Source organism: Phodopus roborovskii, unplaced genomic scaffold (assembly GCF_943737965.1).
Source record: "Phodopus roborovskii unplaced genomic scaffold, PHOROB, whole genome shotgun sequence".
NCBI classification, from domain to species: domain Eukaryota; kingdom Metazoa; phylum Chordata; class Mammalia; order Rodentia; family Cricetidae; genus Phodopus; species Phodopus roborovskii.
The window spans coordinates 7,098,918-7,110,659 of NW_026126517.1; the positions used below are offsets into that span (position 1 = coordinate 7,098,918).

At 42.7% G+C, this 11,742-nt stretch overlaps 1 pseudogene; it reads right to left on the reverse strand.

Annotated features, from left to right (window-relative positions):
• Positions 1-11,154, reverse strand: part of LOC127231341 (ADP-ribosylation factor-like protein 4A) — a 194,723-nt pseudogene extending 183,569 nt beyond the window's left edge.
• Between the last annotated feature and the right edge of the window lie 588 nt (positions 11,155-11,742).

Genomic DNA, 11,742 nt, shown 5'->3' on the forward strand with positions numbered 1-11,742 from the left:
TCCCAGCAATGCTAGGGACCAAGCAGAGTCTCTCTGGCTTCTGTGGAGCTTGGGGACAGACACTGGCATAATCCTTTAAGGAACACATGACTCCCTGCATACAAAGTGCTGTGCTTTGGCAATGTGGCTAAAGAGTAGCAGAACTTGAACAAAAACATAGATGTCGTCCTAAGAGCAGGTTTCTTTAACCATTTAACCATTTATGCTTTTCTTTTTTTAAATTGACAAAAGCAGTCAGTATACTAAGGTCAATGTCACTCAGCCTGTCTGGACAGCTGTTTCCAATAGCAAGGTCTCCAGCATCTCCTGTCATTCTACTCTGCTCTACTGGTCTAGTGCCTTGCACAAAGGATCAGTGTCAGTGAGGAGACAGAGAAGGGTAGGCGAGCCAGCAAGTGGTAGGCAAAGGGATTTGGTTCTATGGAGGACTTGGGCCTGGGTTGATAAAGCCCTGGCAGCAGCTGGTATCTTGCAGGAGTGGAATGGGATTGGGAGGGAGAAAGGAAGGGACTTAGTCGAAATTTTCTGCTCCTGATTGAACATGCCCCCTGGGGAGTCATGAAGTCAGGGAGTGAGAGACTGTGTAGTCTTCTTTTTCTTCTCCCTTCCCCCTCCCTTTCCTTTTTCTTCTGCCTAATGCAAATCAATAGACATGTATTCACTGTCTAACAAGAACGTCAAGGAGAGAAGAGTAGCCTTTTCATTCCAGAAGGCAGAGAAGGGTAGAGAGTGGCAGCTCCACATAGAGAGGGGAGGAGGACAGGAAATGAGTGCAGTTTAAGGGGCTGAGAAGGAGTGGGAGAAGCAAGCCAATCAGGAAGCTACAGAAGCCCAGGGTAGGAGCCTGCTAGGTCTGGGCCTTGCTTGCTACCTTACTGCAAGCTGTATATGTTCCTCCATCTCCCCTCACCCCCCTTCACCATAGACAATGGGGAGTAGCCATCTCTTTACTAGCTAAAATATTTTAGGTTTTCATAAGAACTACTGGCAGAAGGGATTCACACAAAGATGAAAAATCTGGTGTGGTTTTCTGTAATTCAGTTGCCCCTTAGTATTTGCTGGCCTTGGTTTCCAGGAACCCAGTGGATATTAAGATCTGAGATACTCAAGTCCCTTATATAGAATAGCAGAACATTTACCTATGTCATCTACCTATCATAGACTTTAAGTCATCTCTAGATTACTTGAAACACTTAATACAATGTAAATGTTATGCAAATAAGTTGTTATGCTATGCTACCTAGGGAATAAGAACTAGAAAAAAAAATATCTGCATGTGCTTTCCTAGTCATAGGTTTTCGCCCCCACCCCATGAAAAGTTTTGTTCTGTGGAAGTGAAACCTTGGATCTGGAGGGCTGACTGTATGACTGTATTTAGCTAAACTTCTATCAGGCACAGACGTCAAGTGAAAGGTGTATGATGAGAGCTTAGCTATAATGTTTGCTAGAGTAAATCTACCCTGTTTCTGGATCATCCCTGAATTCAGATACTGCTAATGTGATCAGGGATCACTGTCAAAATAATCAAAGGGGACACTTATACTGGAGTGGTGAATAGAGGGGCCGAAGTGTTGGAATTCAGGCTTTGGTCCTCACTTGAATCTTTGATTTGTTTACTTTTGGGTGTATGTTTTCTTCTCATGGTCTCTTTGCTTTGCCTATTGGGAAGTAGGGCTCATCTACCCTTCCTCTGTGTTTCTTCATATGGGGGAAACAAATAGATGAGATTTCTGCTATTCACATCTTTGCTGCACACCTCTGCAGCTGTAGTTCATGTGCGGGTTACACCTTTCTCTAGGACTATAACTACACCTGGAAGCCTGGTGTCCAGGTATTTAGACGACTGTGTTTGCCATTAATTTTGCTTAATGAAATTAGGAATGTGACTGATATACAGTTAACATTGAAGCCTGATCTCTAGTATCTCCAGAAACCCATTAAAGATGATAGCAAAGGGTTTGAGAGACATAAAGTTCAAGGATTCGCAATCTACTAAGAGGAAACAGAAGTGGGCAGGAGGCAGGCCTTTCTTTGAAAAAGGAACAAGATTGGGTGACAGTTTAGTAAAGGTTGCTATGATTTAAGTGTCTGCAGGAGGACATGACAGCCAGAGCTAAATAGATTTATCCCCACAGCACTTGGTTACCATATGGTAGCCCCAGAGAAGAGAGGTACGCTGGAGTGTCTTGAAGTACAAAAATCAGGAGTTCTAAGAATGAGGAATTGGGGGTATGCCCTGTTAGACATTTCTGAGTCCATTGCCTTCTGATTCTCCCACTTTAGCCTGAAGGAGAGATTCGGTGTTTGAAAAGAGGCCTCCAGGATCTACCAAAGGAGGGAGGTGAAACACCGACTGAGAACAAAAAGGTGGAGCCCAGAGGTGATGCTCGCTGGACCGTCTCCAGAACTGTGGCAGCCAAGACTGGAGCCTCCTGGCAAGAGAAAGAAGGACTCCTGCCTGGAGAAACTTGCCTGGCTCAAGATTAAAGGACCTCTAGCAATAGCCCTTGGTCATTCAGAAAAAGAGCCAAAGGACAGCTCCTTGCCTGCTCATCCTTGAGGGCCCAGCAGTAGATGGGTTCCAAGGAAGAACAGAGATTCCAGTCAGCCTTTCACTGCCTTTCTTGAAATATAACCGGAAGGCCAAAGATCACGAGAGAGTTGAGGCAGCCTTCCTGCACAAAACACAAAGACTAATACAGATGAGCTGAAAAACGGGACCCAAGAGGCGGGGACTGTACTGGCAGCCAAAAGAAACTTAGAAAGCCTAATTAACATCTTCAGAAAGATATGAGAAGATACTGTAGCCAGGAACAAGAATAGGGCTCTATGAAAATCAGGCAACAGGGAAGACTGTTTGAAATTAATAATTTGAAAGTATAATTTTTAAGTCAGTAAAAAGTATAAGTCAAGGAAATCTTGATGGAAAGGAAAGCAGGAAATATATGAAAATTGAACCACATGACTGCCTCCATTTTTAACAGGAATCCCACAAAGAGCCAGTAAATATAGAGAGGAGAAAATTTCAAAGACAATACAAAAATTGAATAAAAATCTTCCCAGATTGCATGTTAAAAAGTTTATTGAGAACTCAGTGGCAGAACATTTGCCTAAAGTGTGAGAAATCAATCCTGAGTTCTATCCACAGAATCACAGGAAAAGACATAAAGGGAAAGGGTTTATTGAATGGCCAACATTATGAAAGAAATGGTCTCCATGTTTAGAAATATATGTGAGTTTAAGGAAGTCTTGTATACAGCAAATACCCTGTGTGCTGAGAGAAAATGTCATTTTCATATAAAAGAAAAGTAGTATTCATCAAGTGTTGATTATACTTGATGACAAAAATTTAGAGAAAATGAAAGAATTTAGCTGAAAAAAAAATTGGTTTCAAAATTTGGAAGAAGGAGGCCCATGAGATGACCCAGCAAATAAAAGTCCTTGTTCCTGCTGTCCACAGAAGACTGAAAACCTGGTTTTGGTTTCTGGAACTCATGACAGGAAGGATAGTATCCATTCCCAAAAAGTGGTCCCTCTGTACACCACTGATGTCTTATGGTGTTCATGTACCTGTATACACACACACACACACACACACACACACACACACACACACACACAAAGAGAGAGAGAGAAACAAAAAGATAATGAAACTTGAATCTCTTTACAAATATTTCAAAGGGATAGTAATTATCAATCCATTATTCTATTTGTAGCAGGAATAACTATATCTCAGTTAAGTTAGGTAAGAGAATAACCATATGCAAATTTCCTTCAAAGACCATCTGAGCTATTCCTTCTCAGAATCTATAGAATGGTCCCTTGTATTTAAACAAATAAGAATGCAAAGGTAGAAACAAACAAAAAGCAAACCTTGCTCTAGAAAGAAAGGGCGAAACACAAGGCACTAAGAAAAAGGAAAGCCCAGGTCATAGCTGCCTCTGAGGGAGATGGGGGAGGGGATGTTCCAGAAAAAGCTTTTAAAAAGCTGTCCAGAGAAGTTACTCAGTTTTTCAGTTACTGAGATATACTTTAGAGTTCTGCAGGGTGCTGGGGAAGATTTAATAGTAAGTCCATTAAAAAATTGAGCAAATGAAACAAAAAGGCATGTAAGTTATCAACTACAGGGAAAATAAAATGATTTACTAGAAGGACAATAGTTGATACACATAACACTGTCAATCAAAGATTGACTCATTCAAACTTTCTGACAGATTTATCTTGGGTTAATGGGAGAGGAGAACCAGGGGACCGATGAGATGCTCAGCATGGGCTAATCCAACATCTTCTATGGTAGGGAGCAAGCAGGTCATTTTAAAATCATTACATTAAGCAATGGCTGAGGAGCTAAGTGTCCTGTATATGCCTGCTTTTCAAAGAAACAAGGAAACAAATCTCAGGGAAAACACACAACAGTTAAAAGGCATGGGAGTGGTGGTGTTTGGGATACTGTTTTCATTCAGTGAAGTGTTAAGGACTGGTAACAAGATAAAACAAGAATAAATTATTTTGATTAATTTTTTTTCTGTTTTAAAAATGTGTGGTGCTGACATCCATGTCATGGCTTCAAAAGAATTTGATCTTTGGAGTCAGATTTATCTCAGCTTCATTGGTAGCCTTGGGGATCTCATACTCCACATGTCCATAACATGTGTTTTGTAACATTCATTTGTTGGGAGAGAAGGATAAACCTAATGCATGCAAGCCAGCTCTCAGACAAACTGGTATGTTGTAGATATTTCATACATGATATTTATTGTTAAGATTATCTTCACTGACAACCAAGATATTTTGTGAGCACATTAACACTTTTGGGAAGCATCATAAAGTGATTAAGACCTAATTCACAAAGATACCTATTGTAAGCAAGCCCCAGGGACAGTGGAAGAAAGGCTGGTTGTTCCAGTCCTAAAGTAGTCATTTAATAAATTATTGTGTGTGGGACATTTGTGGTTTAGAAGAGCTAATGTGCATCCTCGAGTCAGTAAGATGTTCTCTGGGAATTACTGTCTGGAGGATCCCAGTGCATTTTGGAATATTCAGAACTGAGATGGTAGAGTCAGTTTTTAACCAGCAGTGTTTTTTTTTTTCCACCCTCTTTTTATTCAAGCAAACCCAAACCAAAGTCCCAAGTGTCACCATATCTCCAATCCATCCTTAGTATGTGCCAGGTTCCATGTGTACCCATTGCCCAATGCTGGCTGCTGGGAGCAGTGTTGGCCTTGATGAAAAGGTTGCATGGAAATGCACTGCACTGAGAGCTTTGGTGTTTTCAAGTTTAGACCCTGCTCTGGGGATTTTGGATGTGCTGTTCTTGCTGTAGTGGACAGTTTTTTTCTGGCTCACCCCCATGGCAACTCCTGTCAGGATCCCAGGGATATTCTTTCAGCTGGGCAGTTTTCTAACATTGGCCACACCTCCTTCTCCTGAGCTGAATGTTTTTCTGCTGTTCTAGGAGCCAATGATTTTACAAGCACTTGTCACAAACATAATCAGTGATATAATTGGTCGTTTGATGTTTGTCTTCATACTGATGTCTGGGTTTTGGATAGATGAGAAGATCCTCAGAAATTTATTCTATTTCTTACACATTACACATATACCCAGGCCATAGTAGGCTTATGGTATATATTTCATGAGTGAATGAGTGAAGGATTGCATGAAGCACAAAAAGACAGTTTCTTCGTTAATGTTGTTCATTGTATAAACAACGATGCAGGGCCACATGGTTCACACTTATTCTAACATGAGTATGCTGAGACTGGAGCATCTAGAATTCTAGGCCAGACTGACTTCCACAGTAAGTTTGAGGCATGGCTGGGATACATATGGAGATTCTCAAAAAACTCCCCACATGAAATGACATAAAAGGGAAATATGAATCAGAAGAAAGTCATGTATCATTGCTCAAGGTTGGTGAGTTTGTGAAGAGGTGAGCAATTAGGAAACTAATTAGTGGAAGGGTGAAGGTCCCAGCTCTACCCACCTGCCTTTCGTATGAAGATCTAAGATCCAGCATTGCCCATGAACAAGTCCACTTGATCCATTACTGGCTCAAACGGCAGAAGCCTCACAAGGATGACTCTTGTCTTTCCACACAAACTTCCCACTTGCAATTGGCGTGTTGCTATACTTTATTGCTATTTAAATATAGCTTTGAAGATTCTGTTTGCTTTGGAAGAAGAAAAAAATCACAGAAGGTATAAAATTGCTTAGTATTTACCCCAGAGAAGGGAACAGTTCCCCTAGTAAATATGCACTGAAGCATTCCTATTTTTATTTGTACTTTTAAAGAATACTTAAATGGACCCGGTAGACTGTAATATCTCTTTTCAGAGTTGGTGCCATCTATTGATTAAATATGCATTTATACATTTCTAGTTTTTAAAATATAAAAGAGACATATGTTTTAGTCATATAATAGATCTAGAAGAATTGATCAGTAAAAATACATATTTATGTGGTCTTTACAAAAGACTTTGTCAAACACACAAATTAAAAAAGAGAGATATATTATTTCCTGATCTTCACTGATGTTGGTTAAGTGTGAATTTAATTAAGAAGGAGCTCTCACAGATTAGGAGAGAGGTTGGTAGCATAAACAGATGTTCATATTTTATTTAAGTTTTGTGGTGCTGAGGAATGAACTCAGGGTCTTGTGCATATTAGTTAAACAATATGCCACTAAGCCATATCTGCTGCCCTAAATGGATGCTTTTATAAACAAAAATATTCAGCCAGGTACGGTGGCCTACTCCTGTAATCCCAGTATTGGAAGACTGAGACAGAAGGATTGCCATGAGCTTAAGTAACAAAATGGATCAAAAGGAAGTCTGAGCCACAGAGTGAGACTCTGTCTCAATATACATAAAGGATAAGGCACAATGCTAGTGACCAGAATCCAAGCTCAGGTTTTTCTCTTTCAAAGTGAATTTCTTCCTAAAAGGAAGTTATCCTGTTATAAACATTGTGATTTTATTTAATATACTAAATAGGGAAGAGTAAAAGAACTTAAGCCTTGAAATGGAGTTGGGACTTTGATCAATCTGTTTTATTTCCTCTTCTGTGGAATGGATAGCCATGGTGTTTGGTAAGAACTGAGAGAAGGCAGCCTGGGTTTGCCTGGATGGAGCTTACCTCTCCAGAAGTTACCAGACCCTTGTTCATGGCAGCTCACTGTCTGGTAGTACATTGCTATAGATTTAATTCCCCACCAACATCCCTGTGTTGAAAGCATGATCCTCTGTAATTGCTATTGGAAGGTGCTAGAACCTTTAGAGGGAGACTTGATGGGAGGTCATCTATCACTGGAGGATCACTGGAGCCAACAAACCCATAGCCTTTTCTTCCTCCTGATTTTCATCATTTGGCATGACAGGGTGGTGGTGGTGGTACGAGGGAGGGGGTTATTATACACTGTCACAGCTACTACTTGGGTTTGATGCTTTAAGCATCAGATCTGAAAGCTTTGTATGTACTCAGTCAAGCTGACAACCTCAGGAGTTTGTGTCAGTAATGGAAAGCAGAGGAATACAGAATACAGCCTGTACTCCCAGTGCTTTGTGGCTGTGCTGAGTGCTCCTCGAAGTCCTGATGCACTTAAGGAAAAGTTGGTGTTGCAGTAGCTGTGAGAATCAAGAAGGGGCTGTGCTCCATGCACCATTGATGCTACAGGGACTGCTGATCATTACAGAAATTATCCAGTGTTGTGCAAGAACTTAGTGGAACCTAGGCTCTCAGGCCTCTTCTTTTTTTTCCCGTTTCTACCATCAGCCATTGTAATAAGTGAAGGCTGGCTGGGCCCTGACCCTAGATGAGCAGTTCACAGTCTTGAGGATGCTATTTAAACCTTTTGAGTTCTGTCATTTATGCTGTAAGGACAGTACGCCTCCATCACTGTTTCTTGAGACGATAAAAAGGGGAAATATACGTGTAACAGAGCTCCTTCTATGGAGGTGATCAATACAATGATAATGTTCAATGCTATAATTTCTTTGTATAGAGGAAACAGAAGAACATGGGCTTGAATTTGGGCTGTGTCACTCACTAGCTCTGTGAACTTGGATCAATTACGTAACTTCTCTAAATTTCAGTTGCTTCCTCTCTCAAATAGGCTAAGGATTAAATGGGATGCTGTATCTGAAGTCACTAGTCAACAGGGGTAATGCATCACCCAAAAGACTAATCCTTCAGCACCAAGTCTGGGCCACAGCTTTCCTCTTCCAATGCTACCACAGTCTATCATCAGACCTGGTCTATGTCTACTAAGATGAAGACAGTGTATATTTTCCCTCATTCATAGTCTTCCTTTTCTTGAAAGAAAATTTACTCTTTCCCAGCATAACAGGGAATCTCGAAATTACAGGCCTCTCTTTCTGTTTCTCATGAAGTCCCCCACTGCCCCTCTTGTTTTCCCTAAAGGCCTCTTGGTTATGTCTCCCAGCCCTCCTCCTTGTGCTGTCCACTTCCTCTCTGTGACCTGCCTTCTCCCTCCCTGCCCTTCAAGCTTCTGCGTGCACCAGAGGACTCAGAACTAGCAATGATTCTTCAGAACTTTAGCCTGTTACTTTCCTTGTTCAGAGGATCCATAGATTGGTCTGCTTATGTGTGACATGTTTTCCAACTGCTGGCTCAATAGAAAACAACTCTATATGCAACTCTATATGCAGGGCAGTGGTGGTGCAGGCCTTTAATCACAGAACTCAGGAGGCAGAGGCAGGGGGATCTCTGTGACTTCAAGGCCAGCCTGGTCTACACAGCAAGTTGCAGGATAGGCTGCAAAGCTACAGAGAAACTCTATCTCAAAAGACTAAAAAAAGAAAAATAAAAAGGCAACTCTATGTAAGGTATGTGTATTCCATTCTATTATCTTCTATACATATTCATTAATACACTATTCCTTTTTTCCTAGAGGAATCTTCTGATGTATTATATGGCGTTTGCAGATAAGTACAAACAGCATTCTTCATAGACCCTGCCTCAGAAAGGCACTTTGTATAAAGCAAAAACTTCCTAAGCACTGGTGATGATGCTATCAATTATTGTGTTTGTAAGGAGGGAAATGATCAATTGTTCTATTTGTTTAAAGACAAGAGTAAAGTTCTGTTAGATGCAAATGAATTGTGTTCATCCTTGTACTTCTGTGAAGCTGGTTTTATGGTAGTACAGACCAAGGTTTGAATCTGGACTCATTGGATATGGAACGTTTCTCAAGTCACTTGCTGAACTGAAATCCTAAATTAATGACATCTATGGGGCAGAACCCTAGTGGGGACAACTGAAATAACACTTGTATATTCCGGTCTCATAGGATGAGTTGGTACTATATGACATCAGCAGCCATGAAGGAAGGAAGGAAAGGAGGGAGGGAGAAAGGAAAGAACTAAGGGAGGGAGGCAGAAAGGAAGGATGTCACCTGAAAGCCACTCACACTGAGAAGTGGAATATATATGCTCAGAGCAGGGGAGGAATTGCAATAGACATGAGGGGCTGAGAGAGGATCTAATAACAGATTTACTCTCCCCAGAACTGCTGTACCATCCAACTGCTATTCTCATTGCCTGTCCTCAAAGTACACTTGGCACTCTAGCAGTGTGCCACTTACATTCTGGGGATGGGGGGTCATGGATGGAGAAAGTGATTTGCCTGCATTCTGAGATACAGAATTATGGTTCCTTTAAACTGTCATTGCATGGTGGCAAACTGAACCATGGTAAAGAAAAAGGAAGGCCAAAGCCGCAGGCATCACTATGAATTGCTACGTTCTGAGGACTTCTGCAAATTTCTTCTTCCTTGGGGCTTAATCTGAGTATGTTTCTGACTAAGTATCCTGGGATCGTGGCAATTGTTTGGGTTTTTTGTCTTGGTAGATTTCCCAAATGCTCTAATTATGGAGAGCTGGCCAATATCCTGTATCTTTGGTAAGAAAAAACCCGAACATGCCCATCTTTCAGTTGGGGAACCAAGTTGCTTTCCAAGTACTCTTGCTAGTGGGATGGAGGCATGGTACATTGGAACAACATCTGGGCTCTCTGTGGCTAACAGTTCTGGCTGCATCCTGATCTGGAGACCAGGAAAGGGGAATGATAAGGCTTTGTCATGGGCATTAGTCAATTTCTGCCAGAAAACAGCCTTTTCCTCTTCCATGTGTCCTGAGCCCCTCTGGGTTAAGATCTAGGAATGGAAAGGGTATCAGGTCCCTCCCTGTGCCCACCCAGGAGCGGGTGTGCCCATGCAAGGCACACTGGCATACTCACACAGATCCCAGCAGTATTGCTGCGTGGTGTGGGGGTGCGCAAGGGGCAGGTTTCAACTCCCTTGGGAGTGGAGTCTTCCCAACAGGAAAGTCTCCCATTGTCGCTCAGGAGAGTGGAACCAATGCGTGCCTTGGAGGTGGTCTGCTGTGAGCCCAGAGAAGATTGGTGCTGATGATTCTTACCAGTTGTGTGCATGTGCAAGGAAAAAAAAAAAAAATCAGAGACGCTGTCTGCCTGCTCCCATCTCGCGCGCGCTCTCTCTCTTCTGCTCTCTCCCTCCCTTTGCAAACATTGGATTTAAACCTGCTCAGAATTCAGCACAGAGGAAGCAGCCTTCGTAGCAGTAGCAGTAGCAGTAGCAGCAGCAGCAGCAGCAGCAGCAGCAACAGCAACAGCAGGAGCTAGCCGGGCCAACGCGCGCCACAGCCTCAAGGAGATGTACCATCCCGCCTACTGGATCGTCTTCTCGGCCACCACTGCCCTGCTCTTCATCCCAGGTACCCTGGAAAGAAGGGGTGTTTTCTCTCTCCCGGTGATGGTGCGGGTGCACGCTGCTAGGACAGAAGGGGAAGGGGGAAGAGGGAGAGGCAAGGAGGAAAAGAGGGAGTGTGAGAAGCATGTGAGTGAAGGTAGGCTTGCCGCGTGTATGCACTCAAGTACACACACAGTCACTGACTAGCTGGCTCACACGCATATAGATGCCCGTGGCATGCGATTTGCTCCCTTCCAGAGAGCTGGATTCGAGATCTGCACCTTACTGCAAGGCGCTGCTGATTCTGTGGAAGGCACAACTGGCATTGGCTAGTTGTGGTCCCAGGGGTGGCAGAAGAGGTGCTTGAACTCCGGGGTACAAAATCCTTCTTGAGCTTTTGTTGGGACCCGCAACATGGGCTGGCATCCCGTACTGGTCTCTGGTTTCCGAATCCCTGCATCTCTGTTTCCTATGCTTTTTTTTTAATTCCTCCCCTCCTGTCTTTTCTCTCTTCCTAAATGCCCTCTCCTCTCTTTTCCTCCTTTCCAAACCCTCTCCTCTATTTCCACTTCAGTCAGTCCCTACATCCCTGCATTCCTTCTCACCCTTTCATGAATTCACTACTGCAGTTTTGTCTTAAAGCAACCCTTCCACCACCTCCTCTTGCCCTTTCCTTATCCTTCCACCAAATGGGCAGATTGTGCCTAGGAAATACATTAATCTCCCACTTTCTCCTTCATACTCCTGACATCACATCAGAGACATGAATTTTCCGGAACAGATTTGATGGGTCCAAGCCCATGAGAGGTTGTGGAATCTAGTGGTATCTAGGACTGGGAGATTGGGAGAGTCCCTTCCTTGGGAAGGGATGTTAATGTTGTGCTCCTTCGCACAGCTCTTGCTTGTTTGAGAGAAAACAAATCTGCAGTGACCAGGTAAGATGCGGCAACCCTCCCTAGTCAGCCTGCTAGACTCCGTGCAGAATCTAGCATGTCTTAATAGGGTTGGTAATTG